General features: G+C 38.9%; 1 protein-coding gene across 5 annotated transcripts in view; it reads right to left on the reverse strand.

Annotated features, from left to right (window-relative positions):
* The window catches only part of LOC128703648 (zinc finger protein 271), a 48,241-nt gene extending 36,751 nt beyond the window's left edge, over window positions 1-11,490 (reverse strand). Inside the window, exons 1-2 of one of the 5 annotated variants that reach the window (XR_011391282.1) lie at window positions 11,222-11,489; window positions 7,342-8,080 (exon numbers count right to left, since the gene is read on the reverse strand). The gene's annotated coding sequence lies outside the window, so the exon portion shown is untranslated. Of the gene's footprint in view, window positions 1-7,341; window positions 8,081-11,221 lie in introns of all 5 variants that reach the window. The other 4 variants (XM_070080812.1, XR_011391281.1, XM_070080813.1 and 1 more) reach the window with 4 other exon arrangements.
* Window positions 11,491-14,433: the final 2,943 nt, after the last annotated feature.

The raw sequence follows: 14,433 nt of genomic DNA on the forward strand, positions 1-14,433 counted from the left end.
GCAGGAGAAAGTTGGTAGGCCTACATATGAGAGAATGAGTCTGAGTGGTCAATCTGTGCAGTATAAAAAAATCCTACAGCATGCAGTGCATGAGAAAAAAAAAACTCCGACCATGTTTTTGGTTTAAAACACCGACATTGTGGTGTATTTTTGCATGTTATTCATGGGTGTATTGTTGTTTTCTTGGTCTCATTTAATAGAATGGAAGATACATTACAGAAACAGAGATGATATTGAATGATTTACTAACTAAAAGTACCTTGAAATTGAGCTCAAAGTAGCAGAAATGTTCAATTTTTGCCAATGCTCAAGAGTAAACAAATCACACCACATATCCAATACACGTCAACTGGTGGATCTAATATGCTTTCACGAATGTGTTGATATTATTTATACTATTTTTACATAATGCAGCAGTCTGCATACCAGTAAATCTTCTATTTTTTGTGAATAAAAATTCAAAATGGAAAGCAAGCATAATATAAGAGGGGCCTGGAGACGTGACTAACGAATAGAGAAAACATTATTTTAGTCCTAGGAATGTTTGTATTGTTAATTCTGGACCCTATTTTGAAATTGGCCTTACTCGAACTGTGTATGAAATTGGCCAAATTACCAATTTCTGATCACTTTTATGGGTAGTTGAAATCGGTAAATGGACGGGTTCTTGAATTCAATCAAAAGAACAAATGGAGTTCTAGAGAAATAGCTATGAGTTTGGTCGACTGGAAAAATGGAATTGGCTGAAAATAGGGCTCAAATTCGAAGAAATCGCCAATGCATAAACATCGTCGGGACCACTAACTTCGCGAGAGCGTAATTCTGTAAGTTTTCCATCAAATTTTGTACTTTTGGTGTCATTACCATCGGGAAAAGATTCTTTATCATTTCATAAGAAAAAATAATTTTTTTTTTAAATTCTTCGACACTGAGAGCTAGTTTGTGAGCAGGGGTCTCGACAGTGGAAGGGTTAAGAGAATTTTCATGCACACTAAAAATTTAATTCTGCCATACTATTACCATAGTTATTAAACAGTGAATATGCATGAGAAAAGTAATGATTTCAAATGCTAAAACAATCATTCTCCAAACTGTAGATTCTATTCATATTTTAATAGTGCAATTAAAAACCTAAAATTTAATGATTAGCAACAATTAGCATACATTACCTTTCCCCTTTCAAACAAAAACTACTTTTATAAAGAGGAGCACAATATGTTATACAATTAGGGTAAGTGACATATACAGTGGACCCCCGCATAACGATTACCTCCGAATGTGACCAATTATGTAAGTGTATTTATGTAAGTGCGTTTGTACGTGTATGTTTGGGGGTCTGAAATGGACTAATCTACTTCACAATATTTCTTATGGGAACAAATTCGGTCGGTACTGGCACCTGAACATACTTCTGGAGTGAAAAAATATCGTTAACCGGGGGTCCACTGTATAAGCTACTTTACAGAAAGCCTCTTATTATGCAAGGGAAGCAATATTTCATTCTGTTATCATTCTTCAAAATCTCTAGTTCTGGTATGATATTTTTAATGAGAATTACAGCTGCTTGAATGAAACTGCACTCTGGACTGAAGGTGCTTGTCAGCTAGACTTATAATTTCCCAATAATTGCTCAGAGAGTAGTGTTGAAGTCATCATGCTATGTATACGGTACATCAAGCAAGCTTTTGGCTGTGACAATTATCCATAATTTAGTTTGCCTTCAGCCAATCTCAACAAAATGCTCAAAATCTCACTTAAGTTAATAAGAATGCTTCAGATAGTGTTTAGATGTCTAGACTTGTTGTTCCATTAGACTACTAAGTTGTGTAACACCATACAGTTCATTGATTGTAGGACCCTTCAGTGTGGTTACATTTCCACCCACCTCTTTGCCCACCACATGGCAGTGGGCTTGGCGTGAAGAGTGTTGATGTGGCTCTACTGGGCCAAGGAGCAACGGGTTAGCAACTCAACACTTGGAACACAAGTAAACATTCAAAAAATAGAAGTCACAAAGTGTACCAGACATAGGAACTCACTACACCCATACAGAACAAACATACCAAAGATGAATCCATTTGATAAAGACAAAGCAAAGAAATAACATTATTACCAAAATGTGGCATAATATCAAGGATCACTATGAGTCACCTAAAGCAGCTAAATTTATAATGAAAAATATACAAGGACTTATAATAACCAAGAATCACTACCCTCTAAACTAATATACAGTATCAAGAGATAACCAACTGCAGTATAGTACAACCCCAATTTAATACACTGCAATTCAATAGATCCTGGGTTTAACAGACATGTCAGGATGAAGCCTGAAAACAATGTTAAATTCAGAATTAACTGTTCATCTTATTGTTTTCTGGGTAAATTTATTTTGGATTTAACAGACAAAGTATATTAAATCCACAATTATCAGTTATTCTTAGGATCTTGGAAAAACAATCTCATCCTTCATATTTAATGAATAATCAGCATTATCAAACATCCTCTCACCCAATTAGCCTGTTAAATCAAGGTCTCCTTGAATTACTTTAATACTGTGCTTCAAAGGTCAGTGCTGTATGACCCTTGTGGGTTTAGTGCTTAGTTCCGATTATAATAATGTATTTCAAAGAAAGTGCAGTACTAAATGCATAGGGATAATACAATGCCTGCCAGAATGCCAAGCTTTTAGTACTGATTAGTGTTAGAGTGTTCAGCAGAAGTTTGTGGTTACAGGAAAGTGGGTGCAGGAGGGAAGAGGAGTGATTGGTGGAATGATGATGTAAAGAGAGTAGTAAGGGAGAAAAAGTTAGCATATGAGAAGTTTTTACAAAGTAGAAGTGATGCAAGGAGGGAAGAGTATATGGAGAAAAAGAGAGAGGTTAAGAGAGTGGTGAAGCAATGTAAAAAGAGAGCAAATGAGAGAGTGGGTGAGATGTTATCAACAAATTTTGTTGAAAATAAGAAAAAGTTTTGGAGTGAGATTAACAAGTTAAGAAAGCCTAGAGAACAAATGGATTTGTCAGTTAAAAATAGGAGAGGAGAGTTATTAAATGGAGAGTTAGAGGTATTGGGAAGATGGAGGGAATATTTTGAGGAATTGTTAAATGTTGATGAAGATAGGGAAGCTGTGATTTCGTGTATAGGGCAAGGAGGAATAACATCTTGTAGGAGTGAGGAAGAGCCAGTTGTGAGTGTGGGGGAAGTTCGTGAGGCAGTAGGTAAAATGAAAGGGGGTAAGGCAGCCGGGATTGATGGGATAAAGATAGAAATGTTAAAAGCAGGTGGGGATATAGTTTTGGAGTGGTTGGTGCAATTATTTAATAAATGTATGGAAGAGGGTAAGGTACCTAGGGATTGGCAGAGAGCATGCATAGTTCCTTTGTATAAAGGCAAAGGGGATAAAAGAGAGTGCAAAAATTATAGGGGGATAAGTCTGTTGAGTGTACCTGGTAAAGTGTATGGTAGAGTTATAATTGAAAGAATTAAGAGTAAGACGGAGAATAGGATAGCAGATGAACAAGGAGGCTTTAGGAAAGGTAGGGGGTGTGTGGACCAGGTGTTTACAGTGAAACATATAAGTGAACAGTATTTAGATAAGGCTAAAGAGGTCTTTGTGGCATTTATGGATTTGGAAAAGGCGTATGACAGGGTGGATAGGGGGGCAATGTGGCAGATGTTGCAAGTGTATGGTGTAGGAGGTAGGTTACTGAAAGCAGTGAAGAGTTTTTACGAGGATAGTGAGGCTCAAGTTAGAGTATGTAGGAAAGAGGGAAATTTTTTCCCAGTAAAAGTAGGCCTTAGACAAGGATGTGTGATGTCACCGTGGTTGTTTAATATATTTATAGATGGGGTTGTAAGAGAAGTAAATGCGAGGGTCTTGGCAAGAGGCGTGGAGTTAAAAGATAAAGAATCACACACAAAGTGGGAGTTGTCACAGCTGCTCTTTGCTGATGACACTGTGCTCTTGGGAGATTCTGAAGAGAAGCTGCAGAGATTGGTGGATGAATTTGGTAGGGTGTGCAAAAGAAGAAAATTAAAGGTGAATACAGGAAAGAGTAAGGTTATGAGGATAACAAAAAGATTAGGTGATGAAAGATTGAATATCAGATTGGAGGGAGAGAGTATGGAGGAGGTGAACGTATTCAGATATTTGGGAGTGGACGTGTCAGCGGATGGGTCTATGAAAGATGAGGTGAATCATAGAATTGATGAGGGAAAAAGAGTGAGTGGTGCACTTAGGAGTCTGTGGAGACAAAGAACTTTGTCCTTGGAGGCAAAGAGGGGAATGTATGAGAGTATAGTTTTACCAACGCTCTTATATGGGTGTGAAGCGTGGGTGATGAATGTTGCAGTGAGGAGAAGGCTGGAGGCAGTGGAGATGTCATGTCTGAGGGCAATGTGTGGTGTGAATATAATGCAGAGAATTCGTAGTTTGGAAGTTAGGAGGAGGTGCGGGATTACCAAAACTGTTGTCCAGAGGGCTGAGGAAGGGTTGTTGAGGTGGTTCGGACATGTAGAGAGAATGGAGCGAAACAGAATGACTTCAAGAGTGTATCAGTCTGTAGTGGAAGGAAGGCGGGGTAGGGGTCGGCCTAGGAAGGGTTGGAGAGAGGGGGTAAAGGAGGTTTTGTGTGCGAGGGGCTTGGACTTCCAGCAGGCATGCGTGAGCGTGTTTGATAGGAGTGAATGGAGACAAATGGTTTTTAATACTTGACGTGCTGTTGGAGTGTGAGCAAAGTAACATTTATGAAGGGATTCAGGGAAACCGGCAGGCCGGACTTGAGTCCTGGAGATGGGAAGTACAGTGCCTGCACTCTGAAGGAGGGGTGTTAATGTTGCAGTTTAAAAACTGTAGTGTAAAGCACCCTTCTGGCAAGACAGTGATGGAGCGAATGATGGTGAAAGTTTTTCTTTTTCGGGCCACCCTGCCTTGGTGGGAATCGGCCAGTGTGATAATAAAAAAAAAAAAAAAATAGGGGCAGGAAAAGGTAGTTCCAAATCTCTAGATCAGGAGCTCTTTATTAGCATCAGGGAACCATTCCTCCTTAGAATGACATTACTGAGGCATACTAACTGGTTTTAAATGTTGATATAAATCATGGAACAAGAAGGAATGAGTAAATTTTTATGAAGCCCATCACATTCCTGAGGATGCATAGCATGCTGGATGGTCAGAGTTGTAAACACACTTATATTTTTTATCAAGTTGGCAATAAAAATAAATCCTAATCTTATTTCCAAATGCTAAACATATTATATGATTTCAATAAAATGTGTTTGTGTAATGCTGTAAGTCTGAACCTATGAACTCCAACAAAAGAGGAGTGTATGGGCCTAGCTTATGGATGCATCCATAAGCCAGGTTCATAGACACACTCCTTCCTTGATGGCGATCATGGTTTTGAACCTATAGCATTACACATCCATATTTTATATAATTTCAGTTGTGAAAGCCTTTAGCTCAGTAGTTTGAGCATTTATATGAATATAGAATGCTTAAAGGTTCAGTTCCTAAGCAGTGAGGCATACATGAAAATCTTGAACACATTGACATCATTCATACAGCAGAACAGAATTAGGCCAAGATAAGATAAGATAAGATTTCGTTCGGATTTTTAACCCCGGAGGGTTAGCCACCCAGGATAACCCAAGAAAGTCAGTGCGTCATCGAGGACTGTCTAACTTATTTCCATTGGGGTCCTTAATCTTGTCCCCCAGGATGCCACCCACACCAGTCGACTAACACCCGGGTACCTATTTGCTGCTAGGTGAACAGGACAACAGGTGTAAAGAAACGTGTCGAAATGTTTCCACCCGCCGGGAATCGAACCCGGGCCCTCCGTGTGTGAAGCGGGAGCTTTAGCCACCAGGCCACCGGGCCACCAATATATCTGTATTCACCATATCCTCATTTACTAGCATTCATCTTTTGCAGAAGGGACCCCATATAAAAGATCTGGCCTCTTGTGGGTAAGCAATACCTTTTTACAAGGGTATTAACTTGAAATATTTAATAGAATAATTACGGATTTTTTCAATAAATGTCATCATTTTTCTAATATGCACATTTTATGTGATTTGTGAATAGTCTATGGCAGTAATTGACTTATGATAATGGATTAACAATTAAAATACTTCAATAAAGGTACTGCAATGTAAGGATAAAGTATGAATAGAGGAAGAAAAGGTTGATGGATGGATGAAAGGAAGAAATCAGAGAGGGAGAGAGAATGGATGGCAGCAAGGGACAGAGAGATGGAGGTAGGATGGTAGCACAAGACAAAGGCAAGGGGGGAAGATAGAAAGAGAATGATGGAGTGAGGAAATAATAAATAAAAGTAGGGAGACACAGAAAGGAGAGCAAATGGGAAGAAATGAGAGAGGATGGAAAGAAGAGAGAGTGTGTGGGAAGTAGAGAGAGTGTGTGGGAAGAAGAGAGAGGGTGGAATGAAAGAATGAAGAAATGGAGGGAGGATGGAAGGATGCAGGGAAGGCTTATATTGAGTGTTGTGAGGAATAGAGGGCAGACCTGTGGTTTGGGAAGTGGAAAGCAGTGATGTCCAGTATATGTCCAAGGCTAACATGGCCAGGTAAGTGTCAAAGCTACACTACACACTGTCTGTCCACTACTGGACAATATATCCATCAGTCAAACCACATGCCTAGCAGCTTGACTAGGCACCCACTCGCTTGACAAAGCTCACCCAATACTCCTGCCCACTAGCCAAACTACACACTTGGTTGCCCAACTACTTGCTTGCCTGCCTGCCTGACCAAACCCCCACCCACCTGATTAGCCACCTGCCATTCCACCTGCCCATCTGACCACATGCCTTCCAACCACGTAATATACTATCCAGCCTGACCATATATGTGGGACTTCATGTAGTCACTGATATACAACGTACATTAATTATCTTGAAATTTCAGTCCTAGAGCACACAGCCTCCCCTATGTTCCTTTTCTTTTGAGAGCTGTATATTTGACTGTAGTTCTCAATGCTGTTGGAAGAATTTTTATGATGTTAGATTTTATTTTAGACTGGTAAAATCACTGTTTCAACACCATTTCATGTTTCAATAAGTGAAATGTGATCTTACCAGTAGTTTAGGTGTAAGTCCACCCATGACTGTCTCACTAGTTGCTTGTTTGGTAACCTCTAACATGACCTAACATGACTGCAGTCTCTCTATTTGATTATTATTCATTAATTACATCAATGAGGGAGTGCTAAACCCATAAAGATCATACAGCACCTGGGGAATGGAAAGCAATCAGATTCCATCTTAGCACCCTCCTTGAAGGGATTCCATCTGCTTCATGTAAGGATATAAGACTTACCTTTGCCCGTTTTGTATTGCTCATGCTGGATGCACTTATGTGCATCTGAAATCCTGTACAGTTTTCTTCAAACACAATGACCATTGTATATACAGCCTCTCCTCACTTAACACTGGAGTTCCATTCCTAAGACCACGTCGTTAAACGAATTCATCACTAGTAGTGAATTTGTGTCAACCATCTTTGATATTGTTTTAATGTCACCTTTGCACCATTTATAACATTTCTGGTATATTTTTAAATGTTTATACAGTAGTGTATTGTATATTGAATAGAGGAAATCGGCTCTAACATACATTCTTTAGGTATGAACACTGGTCAGAGAGCCCGTCGTAAGTCTGAGGCATCAGTAAACGAGTACATTGCTAAGTGAGGAGAGGCTGTAAAGTCATCACTTCTTCACTTTTTGTATCTCACTGTCCACTGAATGCTGCTCTGCACTGCACTATTTGGATCATTCAATTTTCAGATCACTGTCACTCAACAGTACAATATTTGTCCAGCAATCAACTGTATTGTTTGTCGCTTTCTATAGGTTTCTACCCTGGACCTCACCTGAGGTCCCAGTGACATGTAATGCAGAAAATTTATTGGAATCTCTCCAAAAATACTTTCCATGCAGCAATCTATAATCAGCATGTGTGGGATGTTTCCAGATCAAGTTCCATTGGTCAGCTGATTCCCCAGGGCATCTCTACCCACTTCCCAGGCAAAGAATTGCTGACCCTCCTGTGTCTCACTGCAAATAATGCCAATATATAATACAATACAACTGTATTTCTTTTCTGCAGTATACAAAATGTATTTTACATGTAAAAACATATTGTTAAGCATAAAAGAAAGCCACTAGCATGTAGTGCATTGCAGGCACCCATAAATAATATCACAAAAATAAGGTAATACAGTGAAACCTATAAAATGGACTAGTAGGGGAAAGGTGTCCACTTCAAGAAAAATTCATTATGTTGAAAGTTTCAAATAAACAGACTACCAAACATGGGCAAATGCTCAATAAAATGGACTTACCCTTCTGTATTGATGACATGACTGGACATATAAAGAAAGAACTATTACAAGCATGCTTTGATATCTCTCTTCCCCCTCTCCCTCCCTTCCCCTCCATCTCTCTTAATGGAAATATTGTAAGTCATAATTAGTCATAGTATTATATAAGTCATAATTTAATGTCACATTATTTTTACAGTATCATTATTATTATTATTATTATTATTATTATTATTATTAATTCATTATTCTAGATTAATTAATTTTTTTCCTCTGCATATACACACAGAAAAAAACTTTTTTTTTTACATTGAGAAGTGTTGACAAATGTGCTGAGGGGAAGGAAGAGTGGTTTCAGATTCTGATTTTATCTACTGTATTGTACTGTATTAGGGTTTTGGACAACTGACTGCAGGACAATCATTAACTGCAATCACCCTAGACTATAATATCAAAAACACTAATACGTATCAAAATCATATTGCATGATAATCAATGTAACTGTATTTGTGTACTTGTACATGAATAAAACTTACTTTTACTCTGATGTTTGTTACAGCCTCTCCTCGCTTAACGATGGAATTCCGTTTCTAAGACCACGTCAGTAAACAAATTCGTTGTTAAGTGAGGAGTATACTATAATGGTAGTGAGTTTGTGTCAGCCATCTTTGATATTGTTTCAATGTCACCTTTGCACCATTTATAACATTTCTGGTATATTCTTAAATGTTTATACAGTAGTGTACTATATATTGTAATAAACAGAATAGAGGAAATCAACTCTAATATACATTATTTAGGTTTGCATACTGGTCAGAGAGCCCGTCATAGGTCCAAGGCATCAGTAAACGAGTACGTCACTAAGTGAGGAGAGGCTGTATAGCTTTTGACCATCCTTCAGGAAGCAAACTACAATGGTCTACTAACACCTAGGTACATACCATATTTTGTGGCTTATAAGACTTGTTTTAGTTTCAATAGATCGGCATTGGATGTAACTGGGAGAGCTACAGCCCGCTCCACACCCCAAACTTATACCTCCTGTCACTGACCTTCAGTTTATAGGACACAGGGTAGTTTTTTGAAATATTTTATGGAAAAAATGTGTCTAATAAGCCATGAAATATGGTACCTACTTACTGCTAGGTGAACAAGGGTAAGATACAAGGTGTGTACTGAGCTACAAGACACCTACAGAGATACGAGAAGCCTGCTGAGCTACAAAACACCTACTTAGCTACGACATGCCAGATGAGCTATGCACTTCCCTCACACGAGTGGAAACATTGGGTATGAGTGGAACATTGGGCATGTTTCCTTACACCTGCTGTCACTGTTCACCTAGCAGAAAGTAGGTACCTGGGTGTTAGTCAGCTAGTGTGGGTAAGTTTATTTAAGCACAGGTACACATAAGTACCTACTGGGGTGGCATCCTGGGGAACAAGATTGAAGATCCCAATGGAAATAAAACACAGTCCTCAATGATGCACTGACTTTCTTGGGTTATCCTGGGTAGCTAACCCACCCCCAGGTTACGAGGCACCTGCTGAGCTGAGACACCTGCTAAGCTGAGACACCTGCTGAGCTATGAGACAGCTGCTGATATATGATACACCTGCTGAGCTGTGAGACATCTGCTGATATATGACACCTGCTGTGCTATGAGACACCTATTAAACTATGAGATACCTGCTGAGACACCAGCTATGAGCTAAACCCACATGCCAAGCTAGGCAAATTTTAATTATTGTCTTTTGTACATACCATGCATGATACATCACACAAATTAGACTGAGGATAACTCGATAGTTATGATGACCTTTTAAAGAACAACCTACTGAACTACGACAAATGTCATTAGTTAAACAACAAAAATGACTTCTATTGATGACCTTTCAATGAGCAACCTAATAAGTTTATTTAGGCACAGGTACACTTAAGTACAAATATCAAACATAAGTGTAAACTACCTCGGAAAACCCAAAAAGCCAGAAAAAGTGACTTATCTGACAAAAGTAGGTAAGTATATTCAGGTATGCACAAATACAGCTGTATAATCCTTCGGGTTTAGCGCTTCCCCCTTGATTTTAATAATAATAACACAAATACAGTTACATAGATTATCACAGACAGCAGCATATGTGTAGAGAACCTAGGATAACCTAAAAAAAAGTCTAACTTATTTTACTATAAAGGAGATATACTAGCAATAAGGTAAAAAGAGTTATTTACATTTACATATGTGTTATCTAAAAAAAAAATAAAAAATAATTATGTCACTACATTCACTGGGTAACTTTTGGCTCTTTTCTTGAACTGGTTAATGCAGGCAGTCTGTTACATTTCTTTATTGCTGTACAATAAAAGGTAATAATAATAATAATAATAATTTATTTCTTTGTAAAGGTTACAATGTGTAATTACAATTTTGATTTGCTAAGTACAAAGATAGCCACTATCATGCCCAGGCATTTCGGGCAAAAGCCCAAAATGCCTCGACACTGACTGTGGGTACTACAAAGTTGTGCTCTCTTCCCCTAGTACTTCTATGGATGAACTTTCAATGATCAACCTAGTAAGTTTAATTAGATACAGCTACACTTAAATACAATTATCATACATAAGTGTAAATTACCTCGGAAAACCCAAAAAGCCAGACAAGTGACTTTTCTGACATACCCCAGATAAACCCACATATAAGTAATTAAGTTTATTGAGGTATACACAAATACAGTTACACAATTTATCATACATAGCAGCATATGTGTAAAGTCCCTAAGATAACCCAAAAAAGTCAGTGTGACTTTATTTCCATTGGGGTCCTTTACTTATTTCCATCTCACTAAACAATGGCTATAACTAAAGTCCTACTCACCTCGCAATCAATTTTACTACTAAAATGCACAGTAATTTCATCCCTCAGTAAAGATATTTAGCCACAATAATGATTTTCCGTGGTATTAGTTGCTGTTGATCAGCTGTGATGCTGTACACAACAGCTGAGTCAACCACAACAAACCATCAAAACAAAGTTGTATTTACAACTTGGTTAAAATAACCCATTGGTGAATATTCTTGCTGCTACTGTAATTTATTATTATATTCATAATCATGGGAGAGCGCTAAACCTATAGGATTAGACAGTGCCTGTGGAGGAGGGGAGGGATGGAAGGTATTCAGGCTTAATTTAGGGAGCACAGATCCAATTCCCTAGATCAAGAGCCCCTCACCAGCTTCAAGGAACCTCCCTTGAGGGGTCAGGTACACAGTTATGCTACTATATATGATAATCAATATATGTGTAGAAAACCTGGAATAACTCAAAAATTTCAGACAGTGACTTATTTCCATTAGGGTCCTTGTGATAATTATTTATATTTAAAAGTTAAAAACAGGTTACGTATCTTAACTATATAAAAGCAGTTACAATAAAAGAAGTACAGAGGAGAGGTAAAATTAGTTTTTTTTCATACAAGAAATCTCTCTCCTCCCTTTCTGTAGCTTTATTCATGAGGTACATTTTGGCTCACTTCTTGAACTGGCTCATGCTATGAAGGGCTTTGACATGTGCAATCTATTCCACTCTTTTATTGCTGAATAGAAAAATGCCTTTGAAGCCTGACCACTGACTCTATAGATATTGCAAAACTGTTCTCCCTTCCCCAAGTTCTGTAATTGCATTGGTTCTCGGCCTTAACAAAATTGGCATAAAGATCTTGGGGACGCTGGGTGTGAGCAATTTTATAAACGCATTTAGCTTTAGTTGATTCACTCTGTCTTCAACATTCAGCATGTCCAGTTATTGTAATTCATTCTGGCCTACATGCTCTCTTGGACCAAGGTCCAGAATGAATCTCATCATTTATTTCTGGCTGATTTGTAGCCTATTTTTCAATTTTTTTTTTTAAGGCAGAGTACCATGAATAGCAACATTAGTCTATAATACATTGTATGAGAGCTAGACATAGGGTCCAGCGAACCTCAGTTGGTAGACACTGCGCCTGTCTGTAGAGAAACTTTAGTCTGTCATTCGCTTTCTTTACAACATTGTCCCCTATCAGTTCTCCTGACATGCTTGGGTCAAAGGGGATTCCCATACATTTAACTGAATTTACTGTAATAATAGGTTCCCCATTGCACTGGACATTAAAATTATTTACCTTGTCAATTTAAGTTTCGTGCCAAAGAGTATGGCTTCCGTTTTCCCGAGGTGTAGTGATACTTGTTGTCCACGGTAGACAGTCTGCCAACCATTTGCTACATGACTAGTTCTAGTGATAGTACATTAGCAATATCTTGTGGGTTTTTACCTGATACTAACAGAGCGCTATCATCTGCGTACAGTAGAAGCTTGCATTAGTTTGATAGGCATGTCATTCACATAGCACAAGACCAGCAAAGGGCCCAGGATACTACCTCGAGGAACCCCACGTGTTATCGGCATGGGTACTGATTCTGTATTGTTGATCTTGACAACTTGGTTCCTGTTGCTCAGGTAGGACATAAACCATTCTAAGGTACTCATGCCAATAGCCTGTAGTTTCTCACATATTATATTGTGGTTGACTATATCGAAGGTCGTTTGCAAGGCTAAGGTTACCATTCCTATGAAATTCCCTAGCGACATTTCAGTTCTCAGATAGTCCATCAAATTAATTAGGGAGGTGCCGGTTGAATGAGATCTAAAACCTGATTGGTAACTATGAAGAACATTTTAGTCATTAAGATACTTAACTACTTGACGGTATACAGCCTTCTCTAGAATTGCGGACATCACACTGAGTATACTAACAGGCCTGTAGTTGAAGATTAAGACACTTATGCAACATATGGGAATCTTTATTAAGGAGACGTTTCGCCACACAGTGGCTTCTTCAGTCCAGTACAAAGCAGTAGTACTAGTAGGGACGTTTCTCAGGGTGAGATAGAAAGCGAGTCCGAGCCTGAAGTGGTAGCCAACGTGATTAGTGGGTGAAGTCTCTAATCCGAGTGAGAGTTACGGAGGTGCTGCCCTAGATACAGTCATGACAGGGGTTGTGAACGGGAAAAGGTCCGAAACAACCTGATTATTCTTTGACGCGGGAGCACAGATATCCATGATAACAGAGAAGATGGTGGCTGAGTTAAAGTTGGACACCGGCAGAGTTACTATGACATTGGGAGGAGCTATAAGTCAGGCCGCACCCAAGACTTATGATGTAGATGTCAGTTAAATTAGGTGGGCATCACAAATGCCTTACAGCCTTGGTAGTAAAGACACTATCCACGGCAATTACGACCAGAGGTCTTGCTGCAGCAGCCAAGCGATTAAAGGACCTTGGTGTAAAGCTGGCAGACCATGGAATTACCAGTGAAAGTCAGAAATGTAGGTATCCTGGTGGGAACCGGTCAGATAGATGACTTCCTGGCCACACGACGGAACTGTACAGATCCCCAGTAGGATATATCATTAGTGGCAAGATTCCACCTGAATTCCCTGCAACGCCAGAGAGGTTGAGATTACTATATTATCGTGCCTTGTGGCCTTAACAATTTTCTCCCATAGTAGTCTCCCTTGGTCCCTATCTAAGTTTGGGGGACGGTATATCACACCTAAAATCAATTTTTCATGCCCCTCTGAAAATTCTATAAAAACAGACTCTGTATGTGTTACTTCAGACTTAATACCCGTTATTATGCAACAGTTCAAGCAATCTCGGACATACAATGCCACCCCACCCCCATTCCCGATACTTCTATCTACTCGGAGCAATTTAAAACCCTGAATGTGACATTCCGCAGGCATGTCCCGATTTTTTGAATTAAACCACGTCTCAGTTATGGCAAATACATCAAAGTTACCTGCACTAGCAACTAATCTCAACTCGTCCATCTTATTCCTAGCACTACGGCGATTAGTATAATATACACTGAAAGACTCCTTTCTCTTTACCCTTCCTGCTCATTTCTATTTTTCTACTAAACCTATTACTGTCCTTATCACCTAGTGTCACTGGCTTTTCAATATCTACCTCGTTCTGCTTAATACTAGTTCCCCTAGAACTCATAATATTACTACACTGGGACTTCACTGTTTTCCTGCCAAAA

The sequence above is a fragment of the Cherax quadricarinatus genome, unplaced genomic scaffold (assembly GCF_038502225.1).
Source record: "Cherax quadricarinatus isolate ZL_2023a unplaced genomic scaffold, ASM3850222v1 Contig1032, whole genome shotgun sequence".
NCBI lineage: Eukaryota > Metazoa > Arthropoda > Malacostraca > Decapoda > Parastacidae > Cherax > Cherax quadricarinatus.